A 13775-nucleotide genomic window follows, 5' to 3' on the forward strand; every position below is an offset into this window, starting at 1 on the left:
ACCACCATAATCGGCTCACAAGTTTAGTTGCTCATCGGTCACTACGGGAGGCTCGTCACCCCACGTAGGCCGACGGCTCGACTACGGTGTCCCATACCACCATGTTCGGCTCATGAGTCTTAGCGGATCAAGTACCATAGTTAATTAGGATTTCACTGGTAAGTTCGGTACCCCTAGATTCAAACAGTAGCATCTAATATATGGTGAACATACATCGGACAATCGGGTTACTTGACGAACTCGACTAGCACGAGCGCACATTGAATTGAACGACATAGAGTGCGCAAACACTCCGCGTGGCCAAACCACTGCTGACAACTCTAATACGGCTCGGGTTCGTCTAATACGTCCTACGTGGCGAAAGCAATCTCAACCACGAACATAGGGTCGATTACCGATTTCTTGGACTAAGGCATAGTCCCAAACATCTTACACTACTACAGATACTCATATGGATTGTAAAATAGTAATGGAACAACAACTTAAATTATGGTACATACGCATATGAAGAATATCAACTTAACATAAATGTAAGCATAGGTAATGCTTGAATTGAAATAACATGGAATGTAACTTGCATAAAGGAAATCATGCGCATCAATAGGAGTATTGAGAATCACTTCTCAACGCCCGCAATCAGTGTAATAAGTTACACTTAGATCATTCATGCTTTTCTACAAACACTTAGCATACATGGAACAACATACATGATGTATGTTGAAATACATGCATTTAGACAATTCCTTTTTCCAAGGAGTTGTCATACATGCATCTAGCATACATACATGACAAATAATCATGGCAAACATAAGTGCATATTTTATACGTATACGGTACTTTATAAATACACATAGAATACACAGATCTCAATATAGCACATGTATATCAGGAAAGCAATGTAAACATAACATTTGGCATGTGAAATCTCATCCATGACAAGAATAAATCACTAACTGGCATTGAAAGCCTTGAAAACCATAACCTATACACTTAAAGTCCGCACCTTAAGCGAAGAAAGAACCACCGAACTGATTTAGACGAGTTGTCTTCGTCAACGGCGCTAGAATATCCTAAAATAAGGATAGAAATGAGATACAACAACACCAAAACTAATCTAGGCTCTAACACAGGTTAGGGTTAGGTTAACTTACCCCAAAAGAACTCAGAACCGTCAGAAGAACGATTCAAAGTGAAGGTTCAAAGATGAAGAAGAACAAGGAAGAAATCAAGATGATTCACCAACTTATCTCTCTCACTTTCTCTCTCTTTTCCACTCTCTTTTCAAGCTAGGGTTAGAGAAAATTTGTATGGAAAAGAGGGCTAGGGTTTAAGGACTATAAATAGGCCTATTCTTGATGAAAATAACCCTAGGGACAAGGTATACTTATTTTATAACCAAAGCATGCCTTACTCGATCCAACGAAGCACTTCTAGTGGACCTATAACCACGAAAGGTCGAACTTAAGCTCACTGACCATGGATCTAGGTCAGGCTGAGTTTTCGTACCGATCGTCTGATCAACCGTGACGGACCACACTCAATTCAATCTGGTCACGAAATCTCGATCAGTCCACAAGCACTAGGATATGCCTGGGCCAACTATCCCGATCAGAGGGTGAAATTGGGTCAGAATCCAACGGTCAGATAGCTTAAAATCGTCGCGACGCGACTCAGATTTCATAAAAAGCTTAATAAATTCCAACCGTTCTCACACTCTTCACTCCGAGCTTAAGCAAATCGACCTGAACATCACATGGACTTGATTTTCGAGGAGATGGTCAAGCCCAACTCTGTGACCGAACAGCCTAAGACCATCGCCATCGGACTTTCAACGTGCGGTCAGTCCGATCCAAATCTTCCAAAAATTCTCCAGAACACCTGATTCGCGATGGATCCTAGATTTCGAGTAACGTAGCGCTCACTAATCTATACGTTTAGAGCCATGCAGATACAATTTAAAGTGATTGATGCGAATTTCACAAGCAATCGAGTAAAGCGCTAATTACCCCAAAAACAACTACTTAAGGAAAAATTAGCACAAAAATTCCAAGGTCGTTACAGGATCGGAACCTGGTGTATGTGACGTGCTGACACACGTCACCCTCAAACTAGCCCTCTCCTCCACGACTCCCTCTCTTTCTCACTTCTCCGCGGTACGGTTGCGAATGTGAACCCATCCACCATGCGTCAGCACGTCACCCTCAAACTAGCCCTCTCCTCCACGACTCCCTCTCTTTCTCACTTCTCCGCGGTACGGTTGCGGATGTGAACCCATCCACCATGCATGGTATCATCATGGTGGGACCCACTAATCAATCAAAACCGTCTAATGGACTCCCAACCCACTAACTCACATGACATTATTTTTATGCCCCATTTTCTTATGTTATCTAGAGAAAACGAGAGAGTAAATCACAAAAGAAAGATTGTGAGTAGAAAAAGAGAGATCAGGAGAAGGGAGAGTATCCGTGAGGATTCAACATCGAGTTCATGACTCACTGACTTAATCTCCATTGATGCATTGTTGGTTTTTCCAATATCCCTTGCAACTATTCTAGAAAGAGAAATCCTAAGTGGAGGTAGCGTACATCGAGCCGTTCCACCAAGTTGACTGAATCAAATTAGCATCGCTTCAGATTATTTTCCTCCCATCACATAATTTTTTCATAGCAGTTAGGTGATCATTCCCCATTGAAAAATTCATAACTAATTACCTTATATAATCTAGACATTGAAATATTTTTTTATTATTTAAACCAATGCAAATATTATTTTTTCCATTTAATATTATATAGTGGTGATAATGAATATTCATTATGTGAATATAGCCTTAAAATATGTCACAACATTTTAAATGGCAAACTTGGAGGGGAATTTAACCCTTTGATGGAGGGTAGATGGGATGGCCTCAACAGCAAGGAGCCATGGCCGCCCTAACAGAAGGTTAAATGAGGCAGGAATGTCAATGACCTGAAACGTGACAAGGGTCATGTCTGGTCCAATTTGCAATTCAAGGTCAATTTCTGCCTCGACCTGCCTTCAAGAGTTATCGAAAGCTCTGACGCTCATGGTACTAGGTCTGAAGGACGATGGTTCTATCCCTAACAGTTTAGCAGTCCTTAAAGGGCAAACATTAAGACTAGATCCATTGTTAATGAGCATGAGTGGGACTTTAAAATTTTTATGGCGGGCAATTACGTTTAGTGAGCGCCCATGTTTGCGCCCCTCAGGCGGTAATTCATCATCAAAGAAGGTGATGGCCCGTGGTGTGAGGAGTTGTCCAATCATACTTGCCACTATTTCAAGAGGTACATCAAGAGAGATATGGGCGTTATTTAATATTTTCACAAAGATTTCTCTATGCAGTTTTGATGTGTATAGAAGTTCCCAGATAGATATTTGTGCGGGAATGGTTTTGAGTTGGGTTGCTATATTGTAAGCAGCATTGGTTTTGCAAGTGGTTCCCGACAAAGTTCCCCGGGTTTTTCTCCGGTTCTGGTTATCTCTCCTGAAATACCTCCCATTGTTACCCACTTCATCCCATTCCGAGTAATGCCATGGGATTGCTTTTGGGTCGTAGGAGGGAACCACTCTTCCATCAAGGTATATCATTGGTTCTTGAGGTCGAGGGGTTGTAGCTGGAATCATTTGTGAGAGACTTGATGATTTTTCTTAAGGTACTACCAAGTCTTAGTGAGATTTGTCATTAGGATTCTCTTCCTCTATTTGCTGTGTGGGAGAGGTCCTCTAAGCATGTGCCAGTTGGTGAGGCATCAGAAATTTTGGGGCTTGAACTAGATGTGCCCCTTGCAAGGTTAGCAGAGTTAGATCAGGGAGACCTATCGGGAGAACAACGGGTTCAGAATTCGACCTTTTTGGATGTAACGAGGACAGAGTTGAGTGTGCCCCTTAGGGGGCAGGATGCTGAGGATGTGACCTGTTAGGTGCGGCTTCAAGAAATATGAGAGGTTGCGTTGCAGGTGCTGTTTCAAGGAATACGAGAGGTTGCGTTGTAGGTGCTGCTTTAAGGAATATCTGTGGCCCAAGCGATGGTGCCTGTCGGTACCCCCAGGTCCGATTTGTTGTACTGGTCATATTGCTTGTATGGAATGATGTGGAGAGGAGTATGTGAGACCCCCCTCTCAATATGGTTGACGGTAGAAGTGCTAGATGTGCTAGGTCCCGCTTGATGCGATGGCAGGGGATTTTGGAGAATGTTGGCTTGAGCCGTGTTGTTGGCCTGCGGGGTGATCACAATCTTCTAGCTTTCAATTAAATCTTAGACAGCATGTTTCAAAGCGAAGTAGCGGTCCGTTAGATGGCCAAGAGCCTGGTGATATGACAATATTGATTTTCATTATAACCAGGTGGCAAGGGATTATGTGGAAGTCGAGGTTGGAGTGGTGTCAAGAGTTACTTTTGCATTAGCATTGTCAGAACTTGACTGTATGTTTGTGCTAAAGGGGTGAACTTCTTTCCTAACATTGTCTGCTTGTGTGGACCTTGCGCATTTCCCCTAGGCTGTTGCGATTGTTGTTGATATGGCTGTGCCTGATATCCCTGTTGGGCTTGCTGTGGTTGGTACTGCCTATTTGATTATGGCTGGTATTGTCTGTCTTGTCGTGGCTCCGGTTGTGGAGCATATTGGCTGCCTTGAGTATTGGTGGCAATGTTATTAACTTCCGTAGTGCATTGCGCGGGAGTAGTGCTATTTCCATTCCCATATCCAATGGGTTTCCCTTCGATTTTGTTTCTTTTTATTGAAGGGGTCTAGTGTGGCCATGGGGAAATGGTCACAGCCCTAATCCCGGCTTCCACCTATTCTCCAGCTCGGATGAGTTGGGAGAAATTTGCTTATGGATATGAGATTAGATATCCTAAAATGCTGGGATTTGCTAAATGTATGATCATGGATATCTGTTCTTCGTCATCGATGGGGTTTCTCATTCGAGCCGCCATGGCACACCATCGCCCTACGTATGCTGATAAGGATTCATCGCTTTTTTGTCTTAAGGCAGCCAGGTCAGATCTTCTTGAAGCCATATTCAGGTTGTATGAGAACCTATCAATGAATGCTTGGGAGAGTTTTTCCCAAGTTCTGATTTGATGGCTGTCTAGTGAGGTATACCAATCCAAAGCTTCACCCTTAAGGGATTTCTAGAAGAGTCGTATCAGGGCTCCATCATTCCCTGCTATTGCATTGAGTTCCCCACAAAATGCTTTCAGGTGCGCTGTGGGGCACCCACTACCGTCGTACCTTTTGAATTTTGGTACCTCGAAGTTTGGAGGTACTCGAGTGTCTGGGAAGGGACAAAGGTCCCTGAATTTGGGGGACAGGAAGTCCACTCCTTGCTGCTTTTGGAGTTGATTTTGTACCATTTGTAGCTGCTCTCGTAGTTCTTCAATCTCAGACTTGCCTTGCGGATGGTATCTTGCCCCTTGCTGTAGGGCTTGTGCTGCTTCCTCTTCGTATGGATCAAGAATGGGGGGTTGCTGAAAAGATGGTGGACTCCCGGTGGTGGGAGGTAGCTGGAATTGAACGTTGCTCCCTTTCGGAGGAGGATGTGATGTTCGGAAATGACTCCTGCCTAGGGCATCTACCAATTCTGGAATGTTACTTCCGTTAGGGGGAGTGAGTTGGAGTCGAAACTGGCCCCCTTCATGGCCATCCGCCAGTTCTTGTCTGTAGTTCCCATGAAGGGGAACTTATGTTGTAACCTGATTGTTGTGTTGTGCTGAGTAGAGGTGTGTGGGAGGGTTCCTCCCGATTGCTGGTTGCTGTTGATCTTGTGCTGACTCTTCTGAGAGAGGGAGCACGGGATTTGCTGGGGGTATGAGAGAAAAGGTAAAAGGGGTTTGAGGGAGTGAACTATTCTATACATTAGGCTAGGTTGCCTGTGTAATCGATGTGGCACTTGGCACTAGGCGAAGCAATAGCTCTTGTATTGTTCGAAGTAGTAGCTCTTGCGTGGTTGTGTTGACTTGATGATCTGTTGGAGCTATTAGTAAAGGTGCGGGTGTAGGTGTCGATGTTTCGGGAGCTGGCTGGGCCGCCGGCTCTTCTTCATGAGTAGCTTGAGAGGCCATGGCTGCGCGGGCTCGAGTGGTCATGGTTTGAATCTGTGTCTACGAAAGTGCAAGTTAAAGATTTTTTTTTATATATGAATGCAGTTATGATATCCCTTGGGATTAAAGTAACACACTTTTTCGACTCGGGTCTCAACTAGTGCAGTCTAGCATATCCCCAGCGGAGTCGCCATTCTATAGACACTGAAAAATCGGCGCCTATGCTGGTATGGATGTTATGGTTTTGGTGGTGGGATTAGCCTAAGTATGGATGTTGGAGTCGCCACTAGCCAATAAAACTCAGAATCCCGCAGTCGGCTAGAACCCGTGAAACATGAAAGGTTGGAGAAATTCGAAGACTCTCCTACCTTAGATTGACTCCTGGTCTGCAATCTAGGATTCCAGGTAAGGGACCTCAGTTACAAAGAGGGAAGGTATTAGGCACCCTCTCTGCCCGTACGAACGTACGGTCTCTACTTAGTGTGGTAAGATAATCTCAAGGGATGATGATAATGTTGTGGTCATGATGGGGACTAGTCACATGTGGATTTTTGATGTAGCAAGATCCAAGATTTCGGCAGGCCACAGAGCATACGTCCGACAATGTGTCTAGAAGGCGGATATGATGATACTTATGTAAAAAGGTAAAGAAAAAGTGGACTAGATCACTAGGAATTTCTGATGTGACAGGATCCGATGAACGGCAAGTCACAGAGCATATGTTCACTAGAGATCTAGAGAAGAAGGAGGGTTGAGAAGGGAGTAGATGTCATGATGAATGCTTGTAGGACGATGGATCCTTAGCTTGATTTTTAAATAGGCTAAAACATAGACTGAACCATGACTAATCTGAGCTTATGGGTTGGAAAGGTTAAGAAGAAGGCTAAGGGGTGGCTGAAAAAATCAGGATTTTGAAAGCTTGGGAGCTCCTTCCCTTTCCCTCACTCTCTTCCTCACTCTCTTTCTTTCCCACTCTCCTCCTCTCTCACTCTCTTTCTCTTGGTTGTTGGGTGGGGAAATGAGAAGAGGAGAGGGCTATTTATAGCCTTCTCCAATGGCATTGCTGCAATTACTGGATTTGAGAGGGTTAAAAGCTGAGGTAGCAAGTGGTGGTTGGTGGAGAGGAGAGAGATGCCACATGGTATACTCTCATTGGCTTGTGGGGCTGGTAAATTGGTAAATAGTGAAGGTAGAGGGGGTAATTTTGAAGGAAAGTTGACTTTTGGACGCTGGGACAGCTGTCCACACGCGGGCCACAAGTGACAGCAGTCGGAGTGCCGCAGGAGGTAGTCAGACTACCGCCCGGGCCTGGTTCGGGCCGGATTCGCACATGTGGGCTTCGTGTGGCGCTCTGGTTCGTCCGGTGGTCTCCGTTTTGAGTTTCTGAGATTCAAAGTGGTGGATTTGGGTATGGATAGAGGGTTCTGGCCAGGGTATAGGCGAGGTTGTGTGTATACTGAACGGCTTGGATCACAGTTTCGGGTTGCGACTAGGGAGTTTTAGAGATTCTGGACTAGGGTTTGTGGTTAAGGTTTGAGTTAGGATTGGGATTAGGGTTAGGTCTAGGATCATGGTCCCTGTGTTATCTTAGCTTTCTCAAGATACTAGCCTGGGTGGGGTGTCTACAAACACCTTTGGATCTGCCTCGTTTTTTTGCTCATGTAAGTTATCACATCTGCAATGGGAAAGATGTGGTAATTACCTAGGTAAATAATGATTACCCATTCACATGGTAATTACACTTGAGCTGGAAAATTAAATAGACCCTTAGCGTACTAAGTTACTTAGTACGCAATCCGCTTCTGATTGCGACAGAGGAGAAAGAAGTAGGTGGAGACGTGGAGTGCAAGTCACAGTTCGAAAGCGGATCGGCTGGTGGTGTATTGACGTCAGCAAGGTCCGTGGGTCAAATTATGAGGTATGTGTTATATCCAAACCGTCCATTCATTTGGAGAGCTCGTATTAAGGCTTGAGCCGAAAAATAAGACAGATATTAAGATCAATTGGACTACACTGCAAAAAACAGAAGGGGATTGAACGTGTACCACTGAAACCCTTTTGGAGATCACAAAAATTTTGGATCAATATGAAATTTGTTTTTCTTATTCATCCATGTATTTTTAACCTTATCAAAAGATTAGATGGAAAATAAGCGTTATGGTGGAGCCCTCATAACTTTGATCTCATTCGAGCCATTCGTGCAACTCGCAGCTCGAGGCGTGTAAGCGCTTGTCTTCGCGTACCACAGGGAATTGGATTGCCTCATTAATCTTTATCGTATTGACTAAACTCTGTTTGAGTCCACCTTGAATGCATGTAGTTTATCCGCACTATCCATTCGTTTTTCCATATCATTTTAGGGGTTGAACCCAAAATTGATGCATATCCACCGCGCAAGTGGACCATACCACAAGAAAAAATAAAAGTATTGATTTCCACCGTTGAAAACTTTGTAAGGCCACTGTTATGTTTATTTGTTGTCTAAGGGAAAAAATAAACATCAGCTTGCTCTAAAACTTCTTTGGCCCCAATAAATTTTCAACGATAGATGTTCAATTCACACTGTTTCCGGTGGTGTTCTCCACTTGAGGATTGGATACACTCCATTTTTGTGATAAAGCCCTAAAATTATCTGTTAAAAGACATGGACGGATCGGATTGGTCCAAATTGGCCACTGATCTGAACTGGATCCGATGTATGTTTGGATCTAAGTGGGCCTACTCGATCCGACCTGATCCTGGCCTTAGGTTCGGATCGGGTCGGATCCGTCGGATAAACCTAAGTTTATGTGCATACAGACGTGGCATGGCATCCATGCCATTCGTTAGAAGGGCCACACAAGAAATGTGCGGTTGCCCAAAAATAAGCTGCTCCACTTATCATGTGAGCTGCATGCGTAAATTCGTGTGGATTGCTACTTAACATTCTTCAATCATCCATCCTTTATGCAAAAATGTCCAACCTGAAAATTAGAGGAGCTCGAGGCTTGGTCTAGGCCCAATAACCCCACCATGAGAACTAGGATCTCATACAAGCTAGATTGCAAGTGCAAGCTTAATGTGGACCATCAATTATCTTTCTTTAACCGTCCATTTTATATCAACATGTGGTACCTGAAGAAAATACTGGCCTGAATTTTGGGCTACGGCCCATTCACCATTATACCATCCTGATGAACAGCCTGGATCTCTAGCAAAATGCCACGTCAGAAATGTGGTGCTGGTTTTGGGTGTTTGTTGGTGAAATGATACAATAGATCATTGACCTACCGAAATAGACTAGACATCCAATCAGAGAGGGGCAGGTTGTCATGACCTTCTGTATCATCTCTGTTTTTATTTATTTATTTAAGGTAGTTTGGATACTTCCAAGGTTATCAGCTTTTACGCATCTCAAATTATGATTGCCACGTCTGCAATGGTTCTACGCATTGGTCCACTTATATAGAAAATTAAATCACCTCAATAAGAAGATGATGAGAAGCATATTTACCCAGTGGCCAAGATTTTGACGGCCATTCTTCTACATCTTCTTCTTCTTCTTTAAATGTAAGCATAGGCCCTGTATCTAAGTAGCCAATACCAAGGGCCATTTGGATGCAAGCAAAGGAATGTCCGACACAAGTTATCTCGGACACGTGGTCTTGAATAGGATATCTAAGTCATAATGTCTTAGGCTAACTATTTTGTTCCCGGAAATAAATTGAAATAAGGAATAAAGACGAAACGCTGCATGTGTAAGATATTAATATAATTGATAGGACATGTAACTAGGGGTGTACACGAACCGAGCTAGCTAGTTAGCTTGACTCGACTCGAAAAAGCTCGATTTGACTCGGTTCGAACCGAGTCGAGCTGATTTTTTTTAGCTCGAAAATGAGTTCGAGCCGAGTTCGAGCTGGCCCCCAGCTCGACTCAACTCGGATCAAACCCAACTCGAATTACTTTGATATTGATGTTGCTCACCAAGTGTTTGTTGAAATGACTCGAAGAAGTGTGGCTGGTGGCAAGGAAGGTATGTATATGAAACCAACACCCTTTTTTTTTTTTCTTGATTTTTATGTTATTTAGAAGGTGTTTGATAAAATACCTGTAAACCCATTGCTGCTATCTCAAATACAATGAGATTTTGAAGGTGCAGTCTGGGTGTTTGTGAAAATGCCTCAGTGGCGAACTCGGCTTGATCTTGGCTCGAATTCGGCCCGAGCTAGTCCGAGCTGCTGACCAGTTAGGCTCAAGGACCAAGCCGAGCCGAGTTTGAGCTGAGGTCAGCTAGTGGCCGAGCCAAGTTGAGCTGAGGCCAGCTTGACTTGGTTTGACTCGATGTACACCCCTCCATGTACCAAATGTAAGAAACTTAAGATTGATGATGACACATGTGAGATGCTTAAACATGAAAGTCAAACGTATTGCACATGTGGGGTGCTTAAACATGGACGGTCACAAATATGACACATGTTGGGCACTTAAACATAAATCTCACCTCCATGTAGGGCGGTTGAACTAAATGGACACACATGTGGCACATTTGACTCGTGCAGTGTATGTGCGTGGAACATTTATTCTCACGTGAACCTAACTAAAGATAAGCTTTTCTTATCTTTAATTCACATTTTTAGTAAAATATGTATATTATCCTGCCTAGCACAAAAATTGACCTTATTTTCGTTATTCATGTGCATAAATGAATTTGACAAATCATGGACTATCTACCCATTTTGAACGGCTCATGTTTGACACAATCTACCTACCCCAGTCAATTATTTCGAACTAATTGTCCTTATTTTCCTTATTCCTGTGCATAAATAGGTTTAGTTTAACAAACTATCGACACTCATACCTACCTTAGACAGGTTGTGTTGCATATACCTTTGCTGGCACAACATTTAGTACATCCATCTTTTGGCATACCATGGATGGTCCAAAACATCAGCGGACAGATGATCCTATAGCTGTCATTGGAGGACTTGTGCCCATTTTATATCAACTATTTATGTAGCCGTGCAGTCCTACCAACAATGAGGAGAAAGAGGGGTCCTTACTCTTGCCCGGGTGGTAGACTCTCAGGAGTTTCAACTCCCGGTCAAGGGTTTGAGTACCCATAGGTGGTGAAATTTCACCAGCGTGTGTGTGGGGTGTGTGTACGTGTGTAAAAATATAAAAAAAATATAAAAAAACAACGAGGAGAAAGAGAGCTGCCACCACATTTGAATCAAGCCCATTGGTGACCTCCTGAATTGGACCCACATGGTATATTTGATTTGCTTTTCAGACTCCAAAAGTCGCCAACAAGATTGAAATCTAGGGTAAGGGCTGAGGTACACCTAATCCACTAAGATGGAGAGGCCTTTCGTTTACAAAACATGTTAACTTAAAAAAAAATAAATGAATGAAAATGGAAAAATACGAGATGGCATGCATGTTGGCAATTGACCATCGGAAACTGCTCAACAGTAGTGTTTTAGCGTTCAAAGTTGTCAATGTGCAACGTTCAATCAAAGTTCTTCTCGATTATGCACTTGAGGAGGACAGTGTAAAGACCTATGTTTGCCAATTAGGAAAAAAAAAAAACAACTTGAAAGGGGAAAAAGAAAAGACTCGATTTGATCATCACTTTGTTGACTCAGCTCTACTTTTTTTACTTCAGAAAACTCAACTCACTATGGCTCTAAATATTCATAATTTTTAAAGATCAAATGTCACCCAGCCTTGATATTAAGGAGGGGGGAAAAAAAAAAAAAAAACTCACCATAGTCACTCAAAAAGACTTTCGAGTCAACTGGATTTTCAAGTTTTAAAACTATGGTGTAGATTGATGTATGATAGAGACAAGGCCTGTTATAGGAGATGATGTTGTGGACGGTGCATGTTTGCATTAATGCATGAGGCGAAATCTGACAGCTGTGGGACCTGAAAGAGGATGCGGAGATTCTGGATCTGTTTCTATGTTGAGAGATGAGAGGACATGCTAGAACCATGGAGGTGTGGAGCTGTGATACAATGGGCAATGGAGGTGGTGTGGATGGGGTCTAGATGTAAAGTTGATTGTGGTATGCAGGGTGGGGTATAACATAAGATTTATGAGCTAACGAATGTGTTGAGATGGATTTGAGGTGAGCTTGGTCTTGACACTAGAGGAAGAATTAATGGGCTGCCCAAAGAGTAGGCCCCATTTGATGACTATGTTCTGCCGAGATTTACACTGATTATGATCATTGATCCAACAGCCGAAAATGCAATCAGCATTTGGTGTCTGTAGATTCACTCTTCAGCGGAGATTGCACAGCAATCAGACATCAAAATTGGACAACTAAATTTTATGAGTGGGAAAAGTTTGATATGAACACGAGGACAGACAAAGCCCTTCCATCTCACGCCTTATTAAAAAGGCATGGAGGTGAGAACAGAGACGTCTAGACTTCATGGCCTTTCAAGGATCCATCTATTGATGAAAATAAAGAGAATGGGATCTCTAAGCAGTGAAAGTCATAGGCTCAAGGAGCTGGTGGAAACTAAACGTTAATGGAAGCTCTTTCTGCAACCCAAGGCAGCCAGGCATTGGTTGGGTGGTTCGGGACAAAAATGGGGATGTTAAGTTGGTTTTCTCAGGTTCAATTGGCGAAGGAGATCACATCAAACTGTTAGCTATTTGTATGGGTATTAAGCTGGTGAGGGAAGCTTTCATGGATCATATCATTGCGTTGGGGGATTTGTGACCACATGGGCTTCCATGTCGTACATGACCTCTTGAAGAGAATATCTATTGTAAATGAGATTTAAGGCCGCGGCTTCTGCTGGGCAAACTTTTTTTAGAGTGGTTTTTAATAACTGACAGCTATCCATTACCTTCTTGTACAGTTGGTCTTTCTTTTCTTTTCTAATTTCTTATAATATCGTTCGTGTTCTGTCAAAAAAGAAGAAGAATCGGATCACTACGTTGTTCTAGCTGAAGACCCCATTTGTTATCATAGCTGGATGCACAAAGATGATTAATTTTGTTGAGTTTGTTATCATAGTTGGATGCACAAAGATGATTAATTTTGTCAAGTTTGTGATCATAGTTGGATGCACGAAGATGATTAAGCTTTTAGTTTTCACAATTTCCTACGTTGTTGATGACAGGAAAAATCACCCTAGGCAAACACTTATAACACTGGGATTCAAAGGACATATTGCTTGGGCTGTTAGTCATGGAAGAGAGAAGGCACGATACTGGCACTTGAATCTGTTGTCCAATTCAAAGAGAGGGAAAAGGCAATTCCCAAATCCATGTAGAAAATTCCCTAACTGAGGAATATGTCAAAATTCATCAGTTTGGGTGCAAAATGATCAAAGGCAAGCATCTGCCTCATCATGCTAATCTACTCTCTCCGTCACCCTTATATCATAACACCACTCCCCCAAACCACCTCAATCACCCTTACATCACTCCTCCATTCCTCCATATGTCCATGCTACCTCATCACCCCTTATATCCCAACCTACTACACACTGCCTTTGCCATACCTCTTAGCTAAAAGCACATCCAAAATCTCAATAGTCTCTATATCTCATCCTTTAATCTCCTCTGAAAATTTTTTAAAAAGAAAATTTTAAAAAAAAAAAAAAAAAAGAGGAAAAAAATCCATCAATCTCCACCTTTTACACTCATACAAAAAACCACCTACTACAAATCCTCTCCTTTAAACCCTCTCTTGTCTACTGTGTAA

This window comes from Magnolia sinica, chromosome 13 (assembly GCF_029962835.1).
Source record: "Magnolia sinica isolate HGM2019 chromosome 13, MsV1, whole genome shotgun sequence".
Lineage (NCBI taxonomy): Eukaryota > Viridiplantae > Streptophyta > Magnoliopsida > Magnoliales > Magnoliaceae > Magnolia > Magnolia sinica.